The sequence below is a fragment of the Lutra lutra genome, chromosome 2 (assembly GCF_902655055.1).
Source record: "Lutra lutra chromosome 2, mLutLut1.2, whole genome shotgun sequence".
NCBI lineage: Eukaryota > Metazoa > Chordata > Mammalia > Carnivora > Mustelidae > Lutra > Lutra lutra.
This window is the reverse complement of record NC_062279.1, coordinates 7,318,363-7,345,837: the sequence shown is the minus strand read 5'-3', so window position 1 is coordinate 7,345,837 and position 27,475 is coordinate 7,318,363. Positions and strand designations below refer to the sequence as shown.

The following is a 27,475-nucleotide window of genomic DNA, read 5'->3' as shown; positions in this document are numbered from 1 at the left end:
TCAGAAATTAAATTGAATACACACAGAGTATATACTAAATAAAAGGATAGGTTTTCAGGCTGGATTTTTAAAGAGTAGCAAGACCCAATTATATATCTTTTTTAAAGACACACTTAAACTATAAGGACACAGTTAAACTGAAAGTAAAATGATCAAGCATGATATAGCACAGAAACCTAAACAAAAGAAACCAGTGTGACCATTTAAACACCAGAGTCATTTTTTTTTAAGATTTTATTTATTTATTTGACAGAGATCACAAGTAGGCAGAGAGGCAGGCAGAGAGAGAGGGAGAAGCAGGCTCCCGGCTGAGCAGAGAGCCCACCGCTCCGGATGCTTGATGCGGGACTCGATCCCAGGACCCTGGGATCACAACCTAAGCCGAAGGCAGAGGCTTTAACCCACTGAGCCACCCAGGTGCCCCCACCAGAGTCAGTTTTAGGCAAATAGTTTTATGACGGAGAAACAAGGACATTTTATAATAGTAAAAAATGAATTCAACAGCAAGGCCCATCAATCTTAAATGCACCTAATAACACAGCTTCTCTTCTCAGACTTAAAACTCTCCACTTCTGACACTCAGAAAATTCCCTTTTCTTTTACCTAGAACACATATTAAGCTTAGGTCTGATTTTTTCCCATTATTTCTACATTCACATATGGTGGGGAGGGGTGTTCGCTCAGTTAGCCATGCTTTTATAGTTTTGCACACAGCTGGTGTTTCAAACGCTGTTGCAGGATGCTTGGTGAGTGCCCGTATTCTAGGAGGAGAGTAAGGCAGGGTCAAGAATCAAGTGACAACACGGGGGGAATTTTACAGCTCAGTTATGCAAGAAATAGGATACAGTTTTATGAACGTTGCTAATAATTAATTACACGTATATACAGGTAGAGATTGACAGGGAGTCTTTATGTTTTAGGAAAGCTGGGAATGAGAATGATTCAGGTAAAAAGAAGCAAGAGACAGAGTTCTTAGTGGTAGATGGGTAAAGCGAGGCACGAGCCAGAGCCACCAGGAAAGCAGAGCACAACCCTGAAGGGAGGGCTGGGTCTCACGCTAGGGCGCAAACTCAAAAATGCAGCATTCTGCAGGGGCTTTTTGAATATATCTACTGAGCTAATTAAACTACCATTAATTTACCAGTTACCTTGTAGCCGGGAAGATGCTTGGTCACCAGGCAAAGTTTCAAGATAGATTACTTACAGAGAAACTAAGTATCACCTTCACCAGATGTACTAAATGGTTTGATTCAAACCGCACAGGGGTCACTGCAAGTTACGGCTCAGCCCGAATTACCATCGTATGTACGTGGGCATTTTGGAGCGCCCTCACAATACTGCTCATGCTCGGGTAGTCATCACCACCCTTGGACTAAAAATAATTCACACAATACAATATATTGATCATCATAAAATGCAGCTTTGATAAATTTTGACAAGCCTGGTTTAAAAAAAAAAAAGAACTACTGAAGTATAGAAATCAGTATTTTTTTTCTTCAAAATGAAGCCAGAAAACCTGCTATACTCTTCTATATCTTCTGCCACCACTTAGAATGGTAGATTTTACATTAGTAAGTAATCAGGTTACCTCTCAACTGATAAACGTAGGTTATATCCTTGCAAAATATCAACTGCGTTATTATTATCAGACATCTCTGGCTTTAGCAACTGTGTTCGAAAGCAAGATAAAAATTCCTGTAAACAGGTGCACCTGGGTGGCTCAGTCAGTTCAGCGTCTGCCTTCAGCTCAGGTCATGATCTCTGGGTCCTGGGATCAAGCCCCACGTCAGGCTCCCTGCTCAGTGGGGAGTCTGCTTTTCTCTCTCTCTCTCAAATAAACTCTGCTCTTCCCCACTACTCTCTCTCTCTCTCAAATAAACAACTAAAATCTTTTTTAAAAATCCTGAAAATAGTTTCTCTGCTGTCAATGATAGATTTGGCTTAGTTAAATGAGATGCCAGTAAATACTGCTTGGAAAATGTGCCCGACTTCAGTCCATAGCATTGAGAGTGTTATTCGGTCTTATTTCATTCTTTTAAATTCACAGCCGTTAGCTAGAGCTCAGAGCTACTGTCCTCTCTTGGTCATATCTCTAAGAGTGATAGTATTTCCTATGTAGATGTGTAATTTCTATCAGATCTAGTAAGTCATAATTGGTGTTAAGGTATAAATATCTTAGGTATTTAAAAAAGAGGGGGCTGCTGGTTGGGTCAGTTAGTGGAGGGTGCAACTCTTGATCTCAGGTCTTGATCTCAGGGTTGGGAGTTCAAGCCCCATGTTGGGCATGGAGCCTACTTAAAAAATAAAGAAACAATAAAATGCTTATATAATAAAAAAGCATGTTCCTCAAACATGTCAGATAAGCAAATGTATTCTTTGGCAAATAGTATACTTCCCTGTCAAAAATCTGTCCGGTATGAACGTCACATTTCTCCTAAGGAATTCGCAAGACCACATGGCTCATCACTAAGTAGCCATTTGTGTAAAATAAAGTTCGGCTTCTTTCTGTTGGACTCGTCAGCCAGATAATGCATACTTCTACTTAGAAAAACACATGAACATGGTGTTACTTAGCTATGCTTATCATTTTTGATACCTACAGTTTGTACTCTTATATCTGGGGTACGAAGATAGCTCACATGAATTAATAGAGCTCAGGCACAGAAATAAAAAGAAACATCTTTTCCAGAGCTTGGTTAGTGTAGTGAAAGCAAATGCCAGATTTCAAGGGAGAGAAGACACATAGAGGCAGCCCTGGGAAAGCAGGCTTCGTTCAATTCTTTGTCTGGGCGACACAGCAATGCCTTAAAGACGTCTCTGTGGCTGCTCTTGGAGTCACGGAGCAAATGCATCACTTCCATGCTTGCATTTTGTTATCACAAAATGTCTTGAAATGCCAGTTTAAGCTTTTTATTACATCTTGAAATCTGCCTTCAGATGCCAAGGGCACTCTTTACTCCTAAAGGTCATCGATAATGTCCTCCGCAAATGCAGTGGCCAGCCCACCCTCCCAGACTCTAGCCCGGGGGCTCTGTCGGACTCTGTACCCCACCCCGCTCCACCCACGGTGAAACCCCAGATCATCCGGTACGCGGCGCCCTCTGACCTCGTCCTTCCCCCTCGCGATGCCCGAACACAGACGTCCACAGGATTCTTCCTCCTGCTACACACCCATGGTTTGCCCCCCCCCCCCCCATTACTGTATGAAGTAGAATCCCTGATGCCATGGTCTTGGGAGGTGGGGGCTTCGGCCGGTGATTAGACCGTGAGGGTGGAGCCCGCAGGAATAGTCGGGGCTTTTCTGAGAGGCGGGAGAGCTCGCTCCTCTCCACCGCGGGAGGACTCCGCCCGGAGATGCCCACGAGCCCGGAGCGCGGCTCTCACTGACCGCCGGAACCCAGAACTGAGTAAGTTGTTGTGGTTTAAGACACCCAGTCTCTTCCTTCCTTCCTTCCTTCCGTCCGTCCTTCCGTCCTTCCTTCCATCTTCCTTCCTTCCGTCCTTCCGTTCTTTCTTTGGTTCCTTTTTGAACAGGTACTGTGCGTTTAGCGGCTACTGTTCCCGCTCATTTGGGCCACAGGAAGGCGGTTCCAGCTGGAGGGTCCCCGACGCCGGGAGCGGTAGGCGCAGCCCCGGGAGCCGCCGCGAGGTGGCGCTGCCGCAAGGCTGCTCCGAGGTGCGGGCGCTGGACCGCTGTGGGGGATTCCGGGGTCCCCAGGACCAGCCCGGGACCCACCCTCAGGCCTCAGAGCCGCTTCCCTCCGTCCGGGAGACCGCCGCAGAGGCTGGGGCCGTGCGAGGGGCAGAGCGGTGGCCACCTTCGGGGCACGGGTCCAGCCCGCCCGCCTGGCCGAGGTCGGCCCGAGGTCAGTCCGAGGTCAGCCCGAGGTCAGCGCCCAGCCACTTCCGGCGCAGCGGAGGCGCGGGCTGCCCGGGAGGCCCGAGGACGCCCAGCCCGGACGTGGCGTGGAGCCCCCCGCCCTCCAGGTGGGAGGTCGCCGCCTGTGCCCCCGCGCACCGGAGCCCCTGCTCTGGGCCACAGCTCGCGCCCTGCGACCTGCCCGCGCGCCCGTCAGCCCTGCGGCTCTCGAGGACGCGGCGCCCTCTCTGCGGCGGAGTCTCACCTCGGCGACCCGGGTAGGTGCTGTCGGAGCTGTGGGTGCCGCGGGGCAGGGGGCAGGGCGTCGCGTCAGGTAGACGGGTGCCCCGTGTGTCCCAGGGGTGCGGGTGCGCAGTGGGCCTGCGTGTGCCGGGGGCAGCTCTCGGGGAAGGCCCCATCCACAGGGACCCTGTGCAGCTGCCAGGACCACCGGGTGGCGCCTTCTTGGCGGGGAGTCCAGGATACAGGGTGGGTGTCCGAGGGAGGCACTACCTAGATACACGTGTGCGGTATCCTGGTGTCCGGCATACTTGGGCGCAATATGTGCAGTGTTATATATATGCGCACACACCCTCATATACACACCTCATACGAACATTGTATATATCAATACATACATGTCCAAAAGATAGTGATGTATAACGACGTAACTAGGTAATGTACACCCATATAAAATTATATAACATATAATGTGTATAAACATAATACAGAACTATCATTAAGTCATATATAAATTTATAACTTATAAAATTGGTGTATAACATATACATTACAGTGTATAATGTGTGTCGTGTATTATATGTACATTAGTGTATTTTATATTTAGTATCAATCTAATTAACATCCATCACCATACACATGGATATATTTATATATCCTGTCTGTATGTTATCACATATTTATGTGCATATATATTTTGTACATGTAAATTGTATATGTACAACATATATTTATAATTTTTTATAAAATCTTATGATTTTGCTGAATATATTATTTTATACAAATATATACTAAAATGTAAATTTGATATATTTCTACCAAACTTTATAAAATAAATTGCATATAACTATAAATATTTTATATTATTTATAAATGTTTTATAATGATACTAACGTGTCATTTTTATACATATTATTTATTCATTTGAATATTATTATACATTACACATACATCATTAGACATATTCTTCATGTATGACTTACAGTTTTGTGAAGGTGTTTCAGAGAAGTAATCCATGAGGTTTAAAGCAGGAAGATGGACCACCGTTGTCCAGCAGATCTCTGATTAAGACTGGGGATCTCATGGGGTTTCTGTTTACCTTCTTCCCACCGGAAACTGAGGGGCGTAGTGGGAAGGACTTGGGTCGGGGCAGCCTATTGGTAATACATCCCTGCTGTGCCCTTTCAAAGCAAGTCCACACCGGCAGCCCAGCAGCTTGGGGCTTCCCTGCTCCCAGCACCTGGGATTGTGGATTCTGCCCCCTCGTCTCTTGAAAGCAGTGACGGCTCAAGAAACTGCAGGATCCTGGGCCAGAACCAGGATGAAACACCCCCAGCATTCTGTCAGTCCGCAGACCTTACCATGTGTCCATCCCCACGGGCTTTGTCTGGGGCTCGGTCAGAAAGTGAAGGCCGCCTATAGACTTGTCTCGTAAAATAAGATTATCTTTACTTGCTTGTGGCATTTTACTTGCTCTTAATGGGGTCACCTCCTGAGTCCGCTAGACGGGTGTTCACTGCCAGGCATGGGACACCCCATTGCTGGGGCTCCTCCTCCGTGCTCTGCCTCCATCCAGTTGCTGCTCTGTGAGGAAACGCAGGATTCGGCTGAAGTAAAACATGGCTAACGATATAAACCGAAAGCTGCCTGAGCAAGCATGGCACTTTTTTAGAGAGTTTGGGTCTGTCCTGTGTTCGAAGGCCAGATTTAACTCTTCTGTAAAATGATCCAAGAGCTGGTTCTTCCCACTAGTAAAACTAGCCGAGAGCCGGTGCATTTTGGCAAAGGCTCCACCTCGTGTGGAAGTTGGGCGATGACATCGGGGCTCAAGGCGTCTACTCCAGAGGCTGTCCGGGGATGGCCGCTCCTGATCTCTGGGGAGGAAGCGACGACAGCAGGGGGTGTGCGTGGGTCCGAGTGCGTTCATGTTCATGCGCTCAGTGCGCGCGCCGAGACTTGCAAGGGTTCAAATCAAGATTCCCAGTTTTCCTTTAACTTCAGCAGGTGCCTCCAGGGGCTCTAACTTCGGAGAAAGCTGGAGCTTTCAGATGGCTGCGGAGAAAGAGCTCCAGGAAGGGCAAGCAGCTTTTCAGGAAGAGAGGGTAAATGGGCTGGTCAATCTCAAAGGAAAATTTTCAGGCACAAAAATTTAATTAAGGACGTGATTAAGGCTCTGTGCTTCCTGAAGCTTCTCTGATGTTTGACACACTCCCTTCCTCTCTGCTTCCCTCTGTCCCTCTCAGCTGAGCTTCTGGGGATGATGTAGGCATACTGTCAGGTGGTTAGTCTTTTGGAAGGGGCCCCAAGAGACAGTGCCTTCAGACTCCCTTTAGGCTGGTGTGGAAAGGCCCACGAGGAAAACTCTGTTGGTCTGAGCCCACAGCTTGGGTGCTCACGTGACCCACCATGTGGGGAGGGCTTCAGGACTAGCTCATCCTATCTGCTCTCCCTCGAATTCTCCCTCCGTACTCATGTGGTCTTTGGCCAACTTACTTGCGCATGGTCAACCGTAACGTACCAGTGCCAACCCATGAGAGAGGATGGTGCCCTCTGATGGGTCTCAAGCAGGGGGTTCCGCGCTGCCCACAATAGTGGGGAAGACTGGTGGGACCTGTCATCTCCCAGAAGAAACCACAGGACATAGTGCAGATTGCATTTGAGGATGGTGCCAGGAGGGGGCAGGCAGGCATGGTGTTTGAACTGTTCACCCAAGAATGGGGCTGCTGAGTCCTGCTCCAACTCTGGCTCCCTTGGGGCCCCTTCTTACCATAACCTCTGTCTGGGTGGTGGCCGCCCAGTCCGAGAGGACTGCTTGAAGGAAAGGAGGGAGGGAAGAAGGGGAAAACAAAGGAATTTTTTCCCTGAACGTAAGTTTCCTCTGATAACTTACTTCCAAGCCTTAACCAGCCCCCTAGTCAGATGTAGCCTGATTTAGTGAAACGCTTCCTCAATGCTGTTGCGTTTTTTATGCTCTCAAATCTTCACATTATACCAAACAATTGGTACATGTCTTTGTGAGTGTACCTTTATGTCTACTTTTATCTTTTCCTTGGAATAATAACTTTATTATGAATTTCAAAACCTCTTCTACTGTACTCCCTAGGTGAAATTGAGAAAAGCATTTCAGTACCTTAAGACATAGTCTCCTCATTTCTCAAGAAAGTTATGTCTAATTCATAGGGTTGTTTCAAGGATTAAAAGAGACAACGTAGGACACATTGCATAGTGCCTGATGTATAGGAAGAGAGAATATGTAGCTCTTTGTAGTAGAGTATGTGTGATGTAAATTATGAGTGCTCTTTTGGCAAAATGGAAGCAATTTATACTTCTAGCAGTGGTGGTTTTTTTGCTTTGATTTGTTTGTTTGTTTTTGCTATTTCCATTGGAAGGGACCTAATCAGAGTGCTTCATATTACATGTGTCCTTTATCATCGAAGGAAACCATTAAGGGACACCCTCACCATGCTTCTGTGCAGGTCTCATTGGCCACACTCATTGGTGACGTTCCACTCCTAAACCCGTGGGACAGGGAATGGGGCCATTGTGATAACCTGTTGGAGTTCCTCCTGCCTGTCTCTACTTGTGCAGATGAGGTCCAGGTTCTGGGATGTCTGTGTGGGGACACACGATTGCCTGGGAAGTGGCGGGGGGGGGGGGGGTGAAGGGGGGAGGGCTGCAGTGGTTGAATTTATAAGCCGGGAGGGCTGTTTTGCAGCTGTTTTCGGGGTCCAGAGGAGAAAGAAAACGAGGTAGTGCCGGCAGTAGTAGTTAAGTGAAGAATCCCGAGAGCGCGTGAGTGTGGAGCCCACACTCGGGACAGGCCGCAAGGGAAGGAAGAAGCCGAGGCCAGACTTCCGGCTCGATGCGTGCGATGGTCATGGTGGTGTGCCGCGGTATGAAGGGGAAGCCTTTTGGGGAGAAGGGGACTAGCTTCATTTGGGCCATATAAGACCTGAATGGTCTCTTGGACGTCCAAATGGGATAGTCACCCTGATCCTTGTGGATACTTCTCAAGACCCCCAGTGGGTGCCTGGAACCGTGGATGGAACAGAACCGTGTGTAGATACATTGTTTCGTCCTCTGCGCGCCCGCCGGTGGGAAGTGTTAGCGTGTGAGTCTGGAGCAGCGAGAGATGAACAACCACTAGTAATAAAACAGGACAGTTGTAACAGTGCACCGTAATAAAGCCACGCGGATATGTCTCCCTCCGTCATGGTAACTTACTGCCCCCCGCCCGGCCTTCCTCCTGTGCTGAGGCGGGAGGATTAAACACCTGCCTGGTGAGCTGCGTGAGGGGGGACGTGGGTGTCGTGATGCAGACTTAGGGCTACGGTGGCTCCTGACGTCATGTCAGAGGAGGATCAACTGCTTCCAGACCAGACCACAGGCCAGCCACCCGGTACCTGAGTCCTGGCGGGGAAGGGGACAGCTGTATGCAGGACGAGACTGTCCACACGAGCCAACGGCTCAGAGGGACGCCTGGGCTTCGGAAGGTGGACGTTCGGTCGGCGCTGAGTGCAGAAAGGAGCCAAGAGCACCCAAGTGCAAGTTTAGTAAAGCATTGTCTGGGAAGGAGTTAATATGATGATATAAATTGTGGCAATACAGATAAAATGGAGAACTTTTTTTTTTAAGAAGTCCAAACATCTTTAGAGATTTGATAGATTAAGTCGGTTATAAATTGTGTATCCATCTCAAAATGTTGGTAATTCTCCCTTTCTATAAAACACTAGGTTTTACTCTTTGGCTCATTCTGTTTTCCTGCATGGAGCTCGTCATGGTCTTAGAGCAAAGAGTGTCCTATTTCATCTGCTTTTCTGCAGCTACTTTCTTTCACTCAAGTTTTCATTTATTTTAACTAATAATAACATACTTTGGGGCCTTCTTGTTGTTTCCAGAACATGCCCGCCTTATCCTGTCTTAGAGATTTCAAACCCGCCTCTGATTTACACACCCGTCCTCTGGATGTTTTCGTGGTTGATTCTCTTCTCGCCTTCAAGTCCTTGCCCAGTCAGGCCCTCTCCTCATTACCTTTTAAAACTGCAACCCTGGTGTGCCTGGGTGGCCCAGTTGGTTAGGTGTCCACCCCTTGATTTAGGCTCAGGTCGCCATCTCAGGGTTGTGAGATTGAGCCCAGCCTCAGGCTCCTCGCTCAGTGTGGAGTCTGCTTGAGATTTTCTCTCCCTCTCCCTCTACCCCTCTTCTCTCTCTCTCTCTCTCAAAATAAAGAAATAAAATCTTAAACAAACAAACAAACCTGCATCCCTGCCCATAATTTCCAAATAACTTTTACCCAACTATGGTATTTTCTTTTTCCCAAAAACATGCATCACTTTGTATCAAATGGGCACATTTACTTCCATTATTCTTATCATTTCCGATCTCATCCTCCTATATTATGAGCTCCACGAAGGCGGGGAATTAGTCTGTTTTACTAACTGATGTGTCCCAAGGACTGTCCACCCTCTCTGACATATATCGGACCATGAATGAATTAACAAAATATGGGTCGATGTGCCACATATCACCTAGAACCAAAGTGGCTTATAGGAAGCATTTGTACAAAGCCCCAGAACCAAGCACTGGTGGAAATCGTTTACAAGACCATCTGGTGGAAAGAGACTTGTGGTCTGACAGTGTGTTCAATGGTGTTAAGGAACGACCATCAAGTGTTTCAATATGATAGCAGAATTTCAGTGGTGTTTAATCAAAGAGTTCTTGGCTTTTAGAAATATATACTGAAATTTTTATCCTTAATGTCATCTCCAAGGTCGGCTTCGCAGTGATTGCTTTGGGGACAGGTCATAGGTGGAATTGTGGCAGAGGCCAGTACGGCCCCTGGTGGCTCACTGGACAGTCGTCACTCAGGGATGGATACGTGGGACTTCAAGGTCCTGTTCCCTCTGCTTCTGTAGCTATTAGAAGCTTTTCAAAATGAAAAAAGGTGATAAAAGACTGTAGATACTAAAATAAATCGCCTATCTTCTGGTAGGATGAATTAAAGGGATGTTCTTAAGGATATAAAGTTTATAGTCTATTTTTGACTATTCAGAAACTTCATACATCACCATGACCATGAACATGGCTCCTTTTTATTCTGTGTTTACAGAATGCAAATCAACAGAGTTCTCCTTGGTACAGAGCAGAGCCAGAAAAACTACACGAAACAGCAAAGGAAAATCCTCCCTTATGCGAGACACGCTGCCGCGGACTGTCAGCGGTGAGTTTGCGGGGGGATCCTTGGATAAGCAGGTATGGGGTGGATTCGGCGTGACAGACAGAGAGGCACACTCAAGGCGTGTATCAGCTGCTGCGATTTATTGCGGCGAGTATCAGTTTTTATATGCATTGTACATGGAACATTGGTACAGGATCAAATATGATGTGTATCTTACTCAGAGTAGCCTAACATTTGGTTACGTATTAGCTTAAAGTTAGCCCAAACAATAGCCATTCAACAGAACTGCGTAATGACCTTTTAGCCTGAGGTTATACTTGCTAGACATGCGGTTCTGACTAGTTTCCTATTGTCTATTTAGTCCCTTCAGTGGGTGAGCCGAACCTTGCTAACAGATATTGCTTAATTGTATCTTTGTTCCATTTTTCCCATTGTATATGATATTTATAATCTTGGTCAACTGGTCCTACAGCAAGGTATTGATACATCCACCAACGCAATTGCCACCTTTCTTCGTCACTTAACACACACCATGGGGGTCGACTTCTCCTGAGTTGCTCCCATGTATTTAGGGAACTATATTTTACTTTCCTTCCCTTATGAGTAACCCACCGCGTGAGGCTTGAATCATATATTCCTGTGTAAGGAAGTAGTGCATCAGTGGGTTGCAATTTATAAGGACCTTTATACGTGCCAGGCGTCCACCATTTTCCCTCAATCTTTACTTGCAATGTGTGATTTCCCCGACGTACTTTTAATCCTAAATGTTTATAATAATCTTCATCCTTATCGTGTTTACTTTTAGTCTCACTTTGTGTGGATCTCTTATTCCTATTTCTTGTAAGTCTTCCTAGTTCTAACTTTTGTAAGGCGTCTAAAATCTCCCAAAAGACCTCGAAGAATTCTTAAGCATAATGATTAAAGCTTGACCTAGATCAGAGTCTTTATTTGTAACAGTTCTGTTGTTTGAGAGCGATTGCCAAGAAACAATAAGCCTAAAGCAATGGTGATAAGAAACACCCAGGTGCTGAATGCGGCCCAGCAGGTCCCCAGGAGTGGAACACAGCTTCTTGGGAGCTTCTGCGACCCAATACCAGAGGGCTTAGCCACTGCAGGCACGTACCCCTGGACTAGCAGCCATTGAAGCGATTTGCTTGCCATGCTGCACAGTCGCTGGTGCGGGTGCGGCAACACGCTGATTTTTTTTTATTTCACCTAGTGAAGTGACCCTGGGGAGAAACCCTGTCTTTCTAAGTATTTAATTTTTGCACTTAAAATTGTTTACATAGGAAAAAAATAAATAAACACGCTATTTACATTTTGTAATACAGTGACTTCCCACTGGATTCTGCTCAGGCCAGGATCTACAGTATGCAGATGTTCAGGCTGTGGGTGTGGTGTTGCAGGACACCCTTTCTTTCTTTTTTCTTTTTTTTTAAATATTTTATTTATTTATTTGACAGAGAAAGAGACAGCAAGAGAGGGAACACCAGCAGGGGGAGTGGGAGAGGGAGAAGCAGACTTCCGCAGAGCAGGAAGCCGGATGCAGAGCTTGGTCCCAGGACTCTGGGATCATGACTGGAGCCCAAGGCAGACACTTAAGGACTGAGCCACCCAGGCGCCCCTACAGGACACCTGAGCAGCTTTGAGGAAGCCAGAGAAAGAGGCTTCACATACCTTTACGTGCTGCTACCAGCCCAACCTTGCTTTTCCCTAAAAACGTCCTGCTTGCTAGAACCTAATGAGTACGTTTGTCACATTGCAATGGCTTTTCATAGGTATCTATGCACAAAATTGAGACTGGCATGTCAGCACAGATCTTTCTGTCTCTACTAAAGCTGGGGCGGTATTCTTTGATTTCATTTATCAAAAACAATTAACCTCTAATTATATTGTATACTTGGAATTCTTTTCCCCCAAAGCTCGCAGTTTAGATGAATATTTAAATATTTATAATATTTAATATTAATATTTTCCAAAAGAATGACATGGTTCCTTTTGGTGGGTTCTTGTATTACATTAAATAGTCAAATATTTTTAGAAAACAGATAATAAAGTTACCTTGATTTATAATCAGAGGGACTTGGTCTTCCACCCCAAAGAAGGGTAGAAGAAAATGAAGGCATCACGGGGAATCCACAGTCTCCTTGTGCAGGGAAGACTAGGAACCCAGCATCTCCGCACAGGAAGGTGGAAAGTTAGTAGATCTGGGTGTTGGATCAGGTTCTTATCTGGAGTTTGTGAGATGTTCTGGCTGTGTGTTATGTGGTGTCTCGTTATGACGAACCCAGGTAGGAATTCGTCACTGTTACCAACAGTATTGTCTTCATGCTGTCACAGTTCGGACCCCCATTTCCCCCCATCCCTTAGGATTCTCTTGCTGTACAATCTGCATCGTTTCTAGTATTGTATTTCATTACCGGCCTTAGTCCTTAGGCAGGATCTTTATCTTCTTAGGGTCTTAGGGTCTTGGTTTCTTTACTATAAAGAAAAATTGAGAAGCATCATGTCTTCAAGAGATTTATTTTATATGATAATACCTGAACTGCCACCATTCACTTGCTCAAAAGGAAACGATAGTAAGGATTCTAATTATATTGTGTAATGGTACTTTCTACATGGATGATATCGTGAAACATTATACTTACATTGTGTTGAATGGAAGTTCTGTCTAGATTTGTATGTATTCTTTCCCAAATCTCTAACAAGGCCACAAAACTGGTTATCAGTCAAGACTTCACTGAACAGAAATGGGCATTATTCATGATTGGGAACATGAATTTTTAAAAATAGTTTCATTACAAATGACAAGGCTACCTGAAGAATCTGTATTAAAAATCTTTTATCATTAAAAAAAATATAGTTCTTGGAATGAACCCCAAGTACATTAATGGGAAGATACAACTTACACATAAATTTACAATTATACCCCTAAATCTTATCTAGAATTGACATCCCACCTTCCTCACTTTACCCTGCTGAAAGAGGAACAAATTATTACAGCCCATAAGGACAGTACTAGGAGAACAGAAGCTCACCCACTCGTAGTAGTAGTTGGGCGTGCTCCACGAGATCCTTTCTGACTTACAGAGTCAGATGCTCTTTTCTTGCCCGTTCACTGGCAATGCAAGAACCCATCGAAAGGAACCATGTAATTCTTTTGGAAAATATTAAACTAGTAAGTGTCCATTTATGCCTCAGTCCTGATTTCCATAAAAAATGTGAGCTAACAGCCCACTGATTTGCTCACATTTAATGGCATAACAACACAGTCCGCTGGACATCTGCTGTGGAAATGAGGTTATTTAAAGCAAGCAGAGGGAATACACGTATGCCCAGGGTCAGAGCCTGAAGATTGCTCCCTAAGGAGTGCTTGGAGAGTCACCATGGCATTTTGGCAGAGGAGAAATGACAGTTGGGTGAAATCCAAGGAGGAAGTGCCAGATGATTAGAGGACGGTCACATTTAGCAAAAATACCCTGACCTTTATTTGCAATTCATGACATTACTACCATGTCTAGAGATGGATGCCAGGCAACCCTGTTATCATAGAGAAAGACAGGCAGTGCATGAGAAATGAGACCCCAAATCTAGGAGGAGAATGCTTCGGAAGTGGGTTTCAGCATGGTTGGCAGGGAGCCATTCTATTGAGCAGAGGTATTTCCTGGCATATCCCTGGATGTGGATTGGAGATAGGTTGCCAGATTTGGCAAATAAAAAGGACATTCAGTTAAATTTGAATTTCAGATATGATGAATAATTTTTCATAAAAGTGTATGCCAAATACTGCACATTCTTTTTTTTTTAAAGATTTTATTTATTTGACACAGAAAGAGAGATGGATCACGAGCAGAGGGAGAGGGAGAGGGGAGAAGCAGGCTCCCTACTGAGCAGGGAGTCTAATGTGGGGCTCAATCCCAGGACCCCGAGATCATGACGTGAGCTGAAGGGAGACGCTTAACCGACTGATGCACCCAGGTACCCCAATATTGCACTTTCTTATACTAAAACTTGTTCATTGTGTGTCTGAAATTTATATTTAACCGGACATCCTATATTTCATCTGCTAACCATAATCAGAAATGGATATTCACTGAAGGGCTCGGACAAGCTGGGTTGGGTCTCCCCATCTCTAGGCTTCACCTCAGTGTATCCGAGCTTCTCAGTTAATATTTGTGTTGGTTTCCTATTGCTCCCACAACAGTTTGCCACAAATGTAGTGGCTTACAGCAACATGAATTTATTATCTAGAGTTCTACATGTTAGAAGTCCAACATGAGTCCTACTGGCTCCAATCGAGGCATCAACAGGGCTGTATTTCCTCAGGAGGCTCTGGGAAATATCCACTTCCTCACCTTTTCCACTTTCTAGAGGTCACCCACTGTCCTTGGCTCCTGGCTCTCTTTCTCTGTCTTCTAAGCTGTTGATGCTAGGTCAAGTCCTTCTCCACTGGATCATTCTGACCTTCCAGAGTCACATTTCCCTTGACTCCCTTCTTCTGCCTCCTTCTCCCACTCCTTCTCCCACACAAATGGCTATTGTCATTACATTGGGCACACTTGGCTAATCCAAGATGCTCTCTTTATTTTCAGGTCATCTGATTCAGCAACCTTAATCCCAGCTGCAACTTTCATTCCCTTCCCTTGTAACCTAACATATGCGCAGGTTCTGGGGATGAGAGCATGGACATCTCTGGGGGGAGGGCGTTGTTCTGCTTACCACGATATTTAGAACACCTTTGTCTTGAATTAGGCAATAATCTTCAAGCTGCTTTATCCCAAGCGAGTCTTTTAATTTGCTTGTCTCATTTTCTAATAGGCAAAGAAGGCAGATTGTACTTGACCCATGTATCAACCATTCTACCTGGGCATGTGTAGAACAGGGCAGTGCAGAATGTCCGTGGGCTAAAGCTCCAGCAGATCCACACCAAGCAACTTCATTCATTCTCTTAACACCACGTTTTAAAACGGTGAGCTATGAAATCCTTGCACTGCATAAATTTCTGAGGACTAGTATATGAAATATAAGCAACAGTTCCACAAACATGAACCTTCAAGAAGAAAAAGCTAAAGCAAAGTAACAGTAGGGACAAAATTCACATTTTCTTTTGATTTATTACTCATTACTAAATATCTTTTGTTTTTATAAGAGAACAAATTTGCACCTTTATTTATTTGCTTTTCAATAAGTTTAAGTCTTTGAGCTCACGGATCTTGTGGCCGGTGGCTTTAGTGGAACGTGGCTTCAGAATGCTGCAGGAGTCACGCCACTCTTCCCAGGAACCCGAGGTCCTTTCCCCCACGTTTTTCTCTGGTTTTGTTTGGTTTGCCCCCAGGAGTCACTGTGTTGTTCTTTGCTTTAGACACGGAAGCACATCTCTTGCCTGGAATGAATTCAGTTTCATCTTGAGCAGAAACACCTTCAATTTTATTTTATTTGATGATGATGATGATGTTATGTTAGTTACCACACAGTATGTCATCAGTTTTTGATGCGGTGTTCAAGATTCATTGTTTATGTACAACAGCCAGTGCTCCATGCAGTCCGTGGCCTCCTTAATACCCACCACCAGGCCTTCAATTTTAAAAAGAGCTGTGTGTTCCCTCTGGTCTGGGAGACCCTGCATATAGTCAGCAAAGATGGCCTTGGATCACAGCCTTCCAGATGCATTTGTCATTGTAGGAGTCCTGGTCCCAGCACAGCAGGCTCCAAGATGGCCAAAACTTTATTTATTCATTTATTTTTTAGGAGAGAGAGAGAGAGCATGTGCATGGAAGGGAGAGGCCGAGAGTGAGAGAGACAGAATCTGACTCAGGGCTTCATCCTTTGACCCTGAGATCATGACCTGAGTCATGATGACTCAGTCGGATGCTTAACCCACTGAGCCACCCAGGTGCCCCAGAAAACTCAATTTCTTGGTAGGCACAAATACATACATAGTCTCTGGAGTCAGAGGTGAGGTTGGTTGTATGTTCAAGTGGGAAATGACTTGGAGAAAGTCCGTTTTTAGGACTCTCTTCTATTAGTATGATTTGCTCGCTTAGGCCATTCTCTGTGCTAGCATACTCTCCATTAGCATCTAGACAGATCCTCTTCTCCTTGATGAAATTATTTTTATTATTTTCTTTTCTGATAATGTGGACATTAAGGGAAAACTCAGTTCTTATTTCCAGAGTCTTTAACCTAATTGATATAAATCTGTTTGACTTCAGGCTATTAAATTCTCAGCTAGGTTCTCTGTACACAAGTAAATTTAGGTTATCAAGACACTTTAAAACTTATTCACTCCCCTATTATACTTTTTTTTTTAATGATGTAAGTTTGGTGATAAGTTTCCTTGGCATATAATCTTCCTTAAATTACAACTTTTAATGATAATAATTACTGCAATTATTAGACACTTACTAGGAGCCACATTATGTTCTAAGCTTTATAAGTACTCATCACGCAAAACCTATCCAAATAGGTATTGTTCATATTTTATTGAAGAGGAAACAGAGTTTTATGTAACTGCATGATTTCACAACCACTTGATTTAAAAGCCTTAGTCGAAATTTGAATGCCCTAAGGCCTGAATGCATTGCTCTTAAGAATGACATAAAATATGCCTCCAAAATGTATTACTATGCTTTATTTATATAGTTATAATTTGCTAGTTTGCTGTGATACTGTTAATGATGATACTAATGGTTGCATTTTATTCTTTCCCACTTGGTTGCCAGGTGAAGATTTGAGAACTGTTCTTTGGCTTAGAACTCCTGCCTTCTTGTACCTGCTCCATGCTTCATGAACGCACAGCCGGTAAGTCCTCCTATTTTATAGTCTGACAACACCCACCACAATAGGAGATTAATGGAATGCTAATGAAGATATATTAATTAATTAGTTAGAGATCAAAGGCCTTCTTGTTAACTACACGTGTCATTAGTACACCCAATCACCCTGGACCACTGTGTCTTTTATAAAGTGAGGGTGTAAGTCAGAGCTCTGGTGACAGGCAGAATAGTGGACCCCAAAGCTATCCCCTCATGCCCTACTCTCTGGGAGTTGCGAACACATTAGGTTACAAGGAAAGAAGAAGTAAAGTTTCAGATGGATTTACGGTTGCTAATTAGATAACCTTAAAGTAGGGAGATTATCCTAGATTATCCAGATGGGGGCGATGTAATGACAAGGGTCCTTTTAAGTGGGAAATGGGATGGAAGCGGAGGAGAGTCATGGAGATGTAACTATGGAGGAAAATCAGAAAGTTACAATGTAAGAAGGACTCGATCTTCCGTTGCTGGCTACAGAGCTGTAAGAAGGGAGCCACAGACCAGTGATGCTGGCAGTGTTTGAAACTGGAGATGGCAAGGACACAGATTGTCCCCTTGACCCTCCCGAAGCAACGTAGCCCTTGATTTTAGCCCAGTGAGACCCAGGGTAGACTACTAACCTATAGAAGTCTAAGGTATACATCTTGTTTTAAACCATGTTCATGGTAATGTAGTATAGCACCATGATGAAATGAATATAGCTCGTAAATCATAACCTTGAATTCTAACCATGATTACGTTCTTTGCCTTGGGAATCTGTTCACAGAGCCATACGTGCTCACCATACATTCTTAATGGAGTTCAGGGAGACCGTGTACTTGAAGAAGCACAAACTTACTATAATACTAGATACATAATTTCAAGTGGGCCCCTTTTTTGCTGATGAGGATGTTGTTACATCTTTTTTTTTTTAAGCCTTTTTTGAAAAACAGAACCAAATAGGATTAATACAACTGAAAATTATAGACTTTGAAAAAATTAGAGGACATCTGTTTCTATTTTGATCAATTTTGTGTACTGAGTAGTCTGAAAAACCTTCTTCTGAAACCCTTAAAATCCTTTCTTATTGATTATGTGATTAATTGTCTTCATTTCCTTCAAGTAATTTCGGAGTTTTAATTTTGTGGTTTAACTTTCCCTTTAAGTGTAATTTATTGGACTTTGTTTTGATATATTGTAGGTGGTTAGCTAGTTGTTCCAATATCACCCAATGAATAATTTCTTAACTGATTTCAAAATACACCTTTAACTTAGAATATAATTTACCTATTATTTTGATCATTTTTGCATTTTTAAAATTCTATTACTTTGTTATCTCTTTATGTTCTAACACAGATTCCACAGTATTCTAATTATTTTGGTTTTAAAATATATCAAATTCATTGTTAAATGGTACAGTTTTACTCAATTCAGTTTGAGTGAAGCAAGTAGTAATCAGCAGATCAACAGTAAAGTTGCAAAGTAAAGATACAAAATCAAAATATAAAGAAAAGGTGCAACATCAAAATACAAACATCATTTGCATTTCTGCACACTAACAGTGAACTATCTGAAAGGGAAATTGAGAAAACGATCCCATTTACGGTAGCATGGAAGAGAACGAGATACCTAGTCATAAATTTAACCAAGAAGGTGAAAAACCGTGTGCTGAAAGCTAGGAGACATCAGTGAAAGAAACTAAAGACACAAGTCAATGGGGAGATACTCCGCGGTCCCGGACGTTGATGTGTTCGCGCCACGGAGGACAGCTGTGCATGTATGTATGTAGACTATGTATGTAGTGCAGTCTGGATCCAAATATCAGTGGGATTTCTCGCAGAAACAGAAAAGACAACCTTAAAATTTGTGTGGAGCCGTGAAAGACTCATGTTTCTAACGAGCACCCCGGGGGTGCTGGCGGGGGCTGGTCCAGGGACCACAGCCCAGAGGCGCGTGCTGGAGGCGAGCGAGCAGAGCGCCTGCGCGCATTTCTGGAGGTAGGAAGGTGCGTCCTGAGTCCCGCGCGCGTGCGCGTTTGCAGCTGAGCCGTCCGCGGACTCGCAGCCCCAGCGGGAGAGCGGCCGAGCGGCTTGTTGTGCGTGGGGAGCTGAGAAGCCCTGAGAGACACCTCCTCTTTGCCTAACCAAACACAAGACATACAGTTAAGTTTGAATTTCGGGTAGACAATGAATAACTGTTTAGCGTAAGTGTGTCCTAAATACTGTCTGCGACATAGGTAGCTTGGCACATGTAGAGTATAATTTTTATACTACGAATTATTACTGCTTATCTACCGTCCCCTGCAGCGGGGCACCTGCGCTTCCACGTGGGGTCCCATCTGTCGCCCGCCGGAGCCCAGCCGCCTCCCTGAGGTGCCGTGCGGGGCGCTCCGCATGAGCGCAGTTCCCGCCAGGGAGCTTCCCTGGAAACGACTGATTGGTTCCCTCAGAACATGCCCCTGGATTAGTAAGGACGGGCTGACGGATGCCGTCGCCTGCAGGGACCGTGACCCCAGCTTTCGGCTCTTCTCAGAGTACCTCAGCGACTCTGGGGAAGAAGAGCCAGGACTCGGGTCGGGGGTGGGACGGTGAGGGGCGCGGGGGAAGGTCACTGAGAGCGGAAGCTGCCGACTTTGGGAACAGAAGGGATAGTGAAGACGGACGGCCATGAAGGAAGACCGTGACCCCCTTCAGAGTATAACCCCGTGTCAGCCCTTGGCCATGTGACAACGTGCGTCGGTCCCTCCTTAGGCCCCGTTCCCACTAGAACAGGATGAAAAGCCCAGTCCCCGGTTAGCCCTTGAGTTTTCAAGCACTGGTGGTTTTCACCGCAGCTGGGTCCTTGCCCGGTCTTTCAGAACTGTTGCTCTTTATATTAATTGTCCTAAACAAGTCCCGCTTGGTGTCAGTGCCCTGGACATAGAGATGAGTCATGTCGCTTTTCAGTCTTTCTTTTTTTTTTTTTTTGCTTTTCAGTCTTTCTAAAGTGGGATCAGAAGTGTCTGCGCCTCTGCGAAAATTTCCAGCTCACCTGTTTCCACGCTGCCCTCCAGACCATTCTGATCCATTCACGAGATCACTGAGTCCTAGATCCTTATGCTCAGCGATTTTGGAAAGCATGTTAAACTTTTTATTTTTAGTTTAATGCTCTCCCCGCCTGCCCGGCATCCCCCACCCGACAATGCAGACGGCTCAGTTAACCCCGAATTCCTCCGGCGCCATGGTTGTGGGATCTGCAGCTCCTTCATGGTTAGGATGGATTATATTTTGCTTTAAAAATCAAGCAATTTCAAGTGCAGTTTCTACATTTGGGGCATTTAGGGACAGGCCTTGGAACAAGAAAAGAAATCCTGATATACTTTAAAAAAACCCACAAAACCCTCAGATGTGGTTTTCTGTTTGATCTTTCTCAGAGGTGGTCGTTTATTTGTTAAGGGAATGAGGCATCTGGGGAAACCAAACAGCCCAAACAGGACTGTCCCCCTGGAGCTTCCAGTTCCAAGTGAAATGTTGGGGACAGTGCGATTCAGTTCTACCTCATCTCCCCATTCTCTTGACGTTTGGGTGGAGGTCTTCTGGCATAAACTGTGAGAGAAAGAGCTCTTTGGGTGCCTAGAAAATTTCAGATACACACTGCTGTGTGCACAGAAGCCTGTGGAGATCGGGAAGCCAAGAGCCATGTCTGGGTTTTCCTCTGTGAGCTGTGGCTGCCTTCCCTGACCTCTCCCAGCCTGGGAAGCCAATGGCATTTCCCTCTGCTTCTGAGTCAGGGGGTGGTCTTCAGGGAACTGGACTGGAAAACCCCGCATTGCTCCTTTGCTCTGCAGCCTAGGTGAGGACACTTACTCTGCACCTCAGTTTTCTCGTTTGTGAAATGAGTGTAGTCTACACCACATATAATCTTTGGAAGGAAAAAAGAAAAAGTCAAATCATAGAAGCACTTTGGTTTTTTGTTTGTTAGTTTTTATTATGTTAGTCACCACACAGTATATCGTTAGTTTTTTATGTCATGTTCCATGATTCATTTTTTGTGTATAATACCCAGTGCTCCATGCAATCCGTGCCCATCCCCCCACCTCCTCCCCTCTGAAAACCTCAGATTGTTTCCCAGAGTCCATAGTCTCTCATGGTTCATCTCCCCCTTTGGTTCCCCCCCATTTCATTTTTCCCTTCCTTTTCCTAATGTCCTCCATGCTATTCCTTATGCTCCACAAATAAGTGAAACCATATGATAATTGACTTTCTCTGCTTGACTTATATCACTTAGCCATGTTGGTGGAAAAGTTGTGTATTCATACTTTCTGATGGAGACATATATGGACCACATCTTTATCCATTCATCTATTGAAGGGCTTCTCGGCTCTTTCCACAGTTTGGTGACTGTGGACATGGCTGCTATGGACATTGGGTACAGATGGCCCTTCTGTTCACTACATCTGTATCTTTGGGGTAAATACCCAGGAGTGCAATTGCTGGGCCATGGGGCAGCTCTATTTTTAATTTTTGAGGAAACTCCAGACTGTTTTCCAAAGTGACTGTACCGATTTGCATTCCCACCAACAGTGTAAATGGGTTCCGCTTTCTCCACAATCTCTCCAACATTTGTTGTTTCTTGCCTTGTCAATTTTTGCTATTCTCGCTGGTGTGAGGTAGTATCTCAATGTGGTTTTGATCTGAATTTCCCTAATGGCTAATGATGATGAACATTTTTTCATGTGTCTGTTAACCATGCATATGTCTTCATTGGATAAGTGTCTATTCATGTCTTCTACCCATTTTTTAACTTGATTATCTGTTTTTTTGGGTGTTGAGTTTGAGAAGTCCTTTATAGATCTTGGATATCAACCCTTTGTATGTAGTGTCATTTGCGAATATCTTCTCCCATTCTGTGGGTTGCCTCTTTGTTTTGTTGACTGTTTCCTTTGCTGTGCAGAAGATTTTGATCTTGATGAAGTCCCAAAATTTCATTTTCGCTTTTATTTGCCTTGCCTTTGGAGACATGTCTTGAAAGAAGTTGCTGTGGCCGATGTTAAAGAGGTTACTGCCTATGTTCTTCTCTAGGATTTTGATGAATTCCTGTCTCACATTGAGGTCTTTCATCTACTTTGAGTTTATCTTTGTGTATGGTGTAAAAGAATGGTCGAGTTTCATTCTTCTGTATATTGCTGTCCAATTTTCCCAGCATCATTTATTGAAGAGACTGTCTTTTTTCCATTGGATATTTTTCCAGCTTTGCTGAAGATTATTTGACCAGAGAGTTGAGGGTCCACATCTGGGCTCTCTACTCTGTTCTACTGGTCTATGTGTCTGTTTTTGTGCCAGTACCATGCTGTCTTGGTGATCACAGCTTTGTGATATAGCTTGAAATCAGGCAATGTGATGTCCCTAGTTTTGTTTTTCTTTTTCAACATTTCCTTAGCAATCCAGGGTCTTTTCTGGTTCCATACAAATTTTAGGATTGTTTGATCCAGCACTTTGAAAAATGCCAATGGTATTTTGATCGGGATGGTGTTGAAAGCATAGGTTGCTCTGGGCAGTACAGACATTTTAACAATGTTTATTCTTCCAATCCATGAGCATGGGATGCTTTTTCATCTTTTTGTGTCTTCTTCCATTTCTTTCATAAGTGTTCTGTAGTTTCTAGTTATAGATCCTTTACCTCTTTGGTTAGTTTATTCCAAGGTATCTTATGGTTTTGGTGCTATTGTAAATGGAATCGATTCCCTAATTTCTCTTTCTTCTGTCTCAGTGTTAGTGTATAGGAAAGCAACTGATTTCTGTGCATTGATTTTGTATCCTGCCACATTACTGAATTGCTGTATGTCAAAGGAAGCCCTTTGAACACTGCCTTCCACTCAGTGGGTTTTCAATCATGGTTAGCTAGAATTAGTCATCTCATCCTTTGTTTATTATGGTTTTTTTTTCTCCCTAATCTGTTTACTCCACCAATGACTTCAGGTGATTTTCAGTAAAATCACAGATGTGATGGACTGAGAGACAATTTAGGTAGAAATGGGGTGAGGGGTTTTTTCCAGTTGGGGCCTGGGAAGAGCTCATGTGATTTTAACTAGAAGCATTCTCAGGAAAATGAACCTGGATCCAGGTAAGCATGGGAAGAGCAGCAAGATTCTCTTTGACCCCTCAAATCCATCTGTCTGTAAAATACAATAAGTATTTTTGAAACTTCCTATTTCTTTCAATACTTGTTGTAAGAAAATGATGGCCTTGAATAGGCTCTAAATAATGTGTTGTGAGGTAAAATTACTTTAATCCAGGCTTCATGAGAAGCTCATGAGGTCGTGGGAGAAATCTTTTTTTTTTTTTTTTTAGAGATTTTATTTATTTGAGAGAGAGAGAGCAAGCATGTGCACAAGCAGGAGGAGGGACAGATAGGGAGGGAGAAGCAGGCTCCCCACTGAGCAGAAGCCGGATGCAGGGCTTGTCCTAAGACCTGGGATCACCACCTGAGCCAAAGGCAGACACTTAACCACATTGAGATACCCAGGTGCCCCCTTGTTTTTGAATCTGGACCAAAGAACTATGACTTAAGATGATTCTTTGGGCTGCTTCACATAATAGGGACATTGTGCACGTGGCTTCTAGTAAGAGAGTCTTGAGGCTATAGGAAGTACTGGGGAGTCAGTTACCATGTTTATTGATGTTAAATGATATACATGATTGGAATTTAAAATACCCATTCCTAATTTATTTTCATTATTTTACTTTGGATGGTCAGTTTGGAATCACCTTAAATGTTAGTTTTCTGGGAAAAGGAAACTGGAACTGTCTTCATCAGTCTTTTGCTTCACTCTCCCAGTTGCATTAGCATGCCGCCGGCTCCTGTATTTTCAATATTATGATAGATTTCTGATTCTTTTCCGTAATGCTGTGCCTCCTGTGAAAGCTGCCATAACTTTTAGCTGTCTTGGAAACTCAAAATTGTTGAAAGTGGAAAAAGTGTCATAGCCACGCAATGTCTTTGTCCCTTCTCAAGTGCAGGTGCTGTGACCATCTTGAGTTCCACAGAGCCTGCAGGAATAAGGAGCGGTCCACTTTGCTGAGCTCAGCTGCGCCAACGGGCTGCTTCATTCCCACGGTCTGATCTCCCCTGTTCTGCGTCTGATACAATTTCCCAGACTGTGTCAACTCCGAGTGTCATAAGCATAAGAATTTTAACTAATACACTATCTTCCATGGCAATGGTGTCATATTTACAAGGTTTTTTAAAATTTTAGATTTTTCTTGAAAAGTTAGTAAAATGACAGAGTATTAATTAAATTCAAAAGAACAGATTTGTTTGAATTATTCAAATCTAAGAGGGCCTACATTAGCCAGATTTGTTCTTTATTGAATCCTTATTTTGTTTCGAGTGCATTTGATTTGAAGGGAAAGAAAGATGATAAAAACTGGGTAGAAATGAAGTATTCATTTCAAAATGCCATTTCTAGAGATGGGTCTAAGAGCCAACTTGTCTTTTCAACCTTTGATATGTATCTCTAGTCCCCCCCCCCCCCCCCCCCCCCGCACAGCACATAACTAGTACTCAGCATGATAGATGTGAAGTTCCTCAGGTATCAGGAGTATCTTCACAATTATGCATGGTCACAGTTTTATCAAAGCATTTACACTCATGAGAAAAACAATCCCAGAATGTTCTAGATCATTTATTATTGAAATGCTAGTATCTGATAGTTTGTTATGTCAGAAAATGTCAGTGTAACTGAATTCAACCAAACTTGACGTAAACGAAAAAAGATTGGGCATTCAGTAAAAATGCCAAAACTCAACTTATCATTATCCTCGATTAACAAAGAAAATAGGACATCAATATCTAGATATATTTTATAGTTATATATTAATTATAATACCATGGCGGACATTTTTAATCCTACGTTTGCCATGCGTTGGCTTTATTAAATATATGCAAACCAGCTGTTCCCAAAGCATATTACACGCAGAAGCAGTGTAATGGGTTGAATAGTATCTTTCCGAAATTCATATGTGCAGGTGCTTACCCCCAATACTTCGGAATGTGATTTGATTTAGAAATAGGGTCTCTACTGCTGGATTTAGCTAACAAGCGGTCACACTGGGGTAGGGCGGTACTCTCCTCCAGTGTGACTGGATAGAGAGAAGACGTTTGGACACACACACACCACCACCACCACCTGTAACAGGAAGGCAGAGATGGGCTAATGCTGCCACAAACAAGAACACCAGAGATGCCAGCAAATTCCAGGAGTACATTCTCCCTCGTGGTGTCAGAGGGCAGCGGCCCCGCAGACCCTGGATCTCCGACCTCTAGGCACCAGGGCTGGGAGACGGTTCGGCTGAGCGGTGGAGACCCGCGCACCCGCGTGCTGTCCCGTGTCACAGCGGCCCTGCGAGCCAGCGCAGCCAGTAGCATGGGCGTGACAGGTGTTTCCTGGGGAAATCAAAGAAGGAAATGCTGGAGTCACGGCCTCTGTTTCGAAAGTTCTTTCTCGGCTTCCAGCACACTCTGGTTTTCTCTTTTCTCCGTCGGCTTGTGGAGTGCTCTCTCTCCCTGACCCTTCGGCTCGCGACTCCGCGCCTGGGCGGCACCACTGGGAGGTCACGTCGGTCAGGGCCCTCTGAATTCCGTCGTGTCCCACGTGCGCGTCTCGGGCTGAGCTCCGGCTCGCGAACCCGTACAGAACCGATTCTCCCGCGCGGGCGCACGAGGCCGCTGGAAAGCGACTCCTCTCGCCCGGGCTGCTGACATGCGGGCTCCCGCGGCGTCGTCTCCATCCCCTGAAGGCGGGTTGCTCTGGCCACCAGACTGGACAGCAGCCTCCGCGATTTCTACAGTCGCTTCCAATTAATTGGAAGATCTTGTTCCTCTAGTTTCAGAATATATGATAAATCCAGCCCAGTCTACTCTCTGTCCACCCCCGTTCCGGTGCCGCCAGCTCCCGCCGCCTCCCTCGCCCGGTGCACCGTCTGCTCTTCGCCTCGCGGCCGGGCCGCTCTTTCTAGAACTCAGTCAGGTGAGCGGGTCCCTGCTGTCCAAACCATCCGCGGGTTCCTGGGATGGCAATGAAATGCAGAGCTTTGACTGTATTCTGTCTGCAAAGCCGGAATTCACCTTCCCTCTGCCGAGCTGTGTTTCCCACGCAGCCTCTTGCCTGCTCTGCTCCGGCTGCATCGGCTTCTTTTTAATCTTTACACAGAGACGCGTCGCAGGACAGCTCGTGCCCTTCGCGAGACGGCTGGGCTCCAGCCTTCCAGCCTGCAGGGCGCGCGCCAGGCCCGCTTCTTGGATCCCCTTCCCTGCGGGTTCTGTGACGTCACACCCCTATGTACATGTGTATATACGTGTGTGTGTATATACACACATACACATGTACATATACTTACATACAAATGTGTAAATACTTGTGCACACATATAAAGTAGGACTTTTATTTATCTTAAAAGCTAAGTTGGTCATTAACCATCTTTCTCTCCCACAAGAATGTAAGAAAGTCCCATGTAAGTAGAAAATTGTTATTTTTTGCTGCTAGATTTTCTTAGGAAGCAAAAATCTATTTTAAACCTGGGAGCTTTCAGAATTTTTTTTACATTTTCAAATGGCTATAAGTCGAACAAATGAGCAAACAAAAACCAAAGCTATACAAAGACTGTATGTGGCCCGCAAATCCTAAAATATTTACTGTTTGATCTTTTACAGAAACAAAATTCCAAATGTAGCACCTATTAAGCATTCAGTAATAATTATTATAATAATAATTGTATTATAAATAAATTTAACATATAAAAATATATCGACAACTTTGAGAAATCCTGAACTTAATTCACTTTGAATCTTTTAATAGGCTGATTTTTTAAAATTTAAATTCAGTTAGCCAACATATAATTAGTTTCAGATGTTGAGTTCAGTAATTCATCAGTAGCATTTAAGCACCCAGTATCACATCACGTGCCCTCCTTTTTTTTTTTTTTTTTTTTTAAGATTTTCATGTTATTTGACAGAGATCACAAGTAGGCAGAGAGGCAGGCAGAGAGAGGGGGAAGCAGGCTCCCTGCTGAGCAGAGAGCCTGATGTGGGGCTTGATTCCAGTACCCTGAGATCATGACCTGAGCTGAAGGCAGAGGCTTAACCCACTGAGCCACCCAGGTGCCCCATCATGTGCCCTCCTTAATGCCCATCACCCGGTTACCACATCCCCTCACCTACCTCCCCTCCAGTAACCCTCAGTTTGTTTCCTAGAGTTAAAAGACTCTCATGGTTTTCTTCCTCACTGATTACTTCCCATTCAGTTTCCCCTCCCTTCCCCCACGATCCCTGAGCTGTTTCTTATATCGCACATATGAGTGAAACCATATGATAATTGTCATTCTCTGATTGCCTTATTTCACTCAGCATGGTACCCTCCAGTTCCAT

General features: G+C 44.4%; 1 protein-coding gene across 4 annotated transcripts in view; it reads left to right on the top strand.

Annotated features, from left to right (window-relative positions):
- Positions 1–3,897: 3,897 nt before the first annotated feature.
- LOC125090801 (zinc finger protein 705D-like) overlaps positions 3,898–27,475 on the top strand; it is a 121,027-nt gene continuing 97,449 nt past the window's right edge. Inside the window, exons 1-4 of one of the 4 annotated variants that reach the window (XM_047713880.1) lie at positions 3,898–4,137; positions 10,209–10,319; positions 15,096–15,246; positions 17,000–17,078. The gene's annotated coding sequence lies outside the window, so the exon portion shown is untranslated. Of the gene's footprint in view, positions 4,138–10,208; positions 10,320–14,220; positions 14,256–15,095; positions 15,247–16,999; positions 17,079–27,475 lie in introns of those variants that run through there. The other 3 variants (XM_047713871.1, XM_047713889.1, XM_047713899.1) reach the window with 3 other exon arrangements.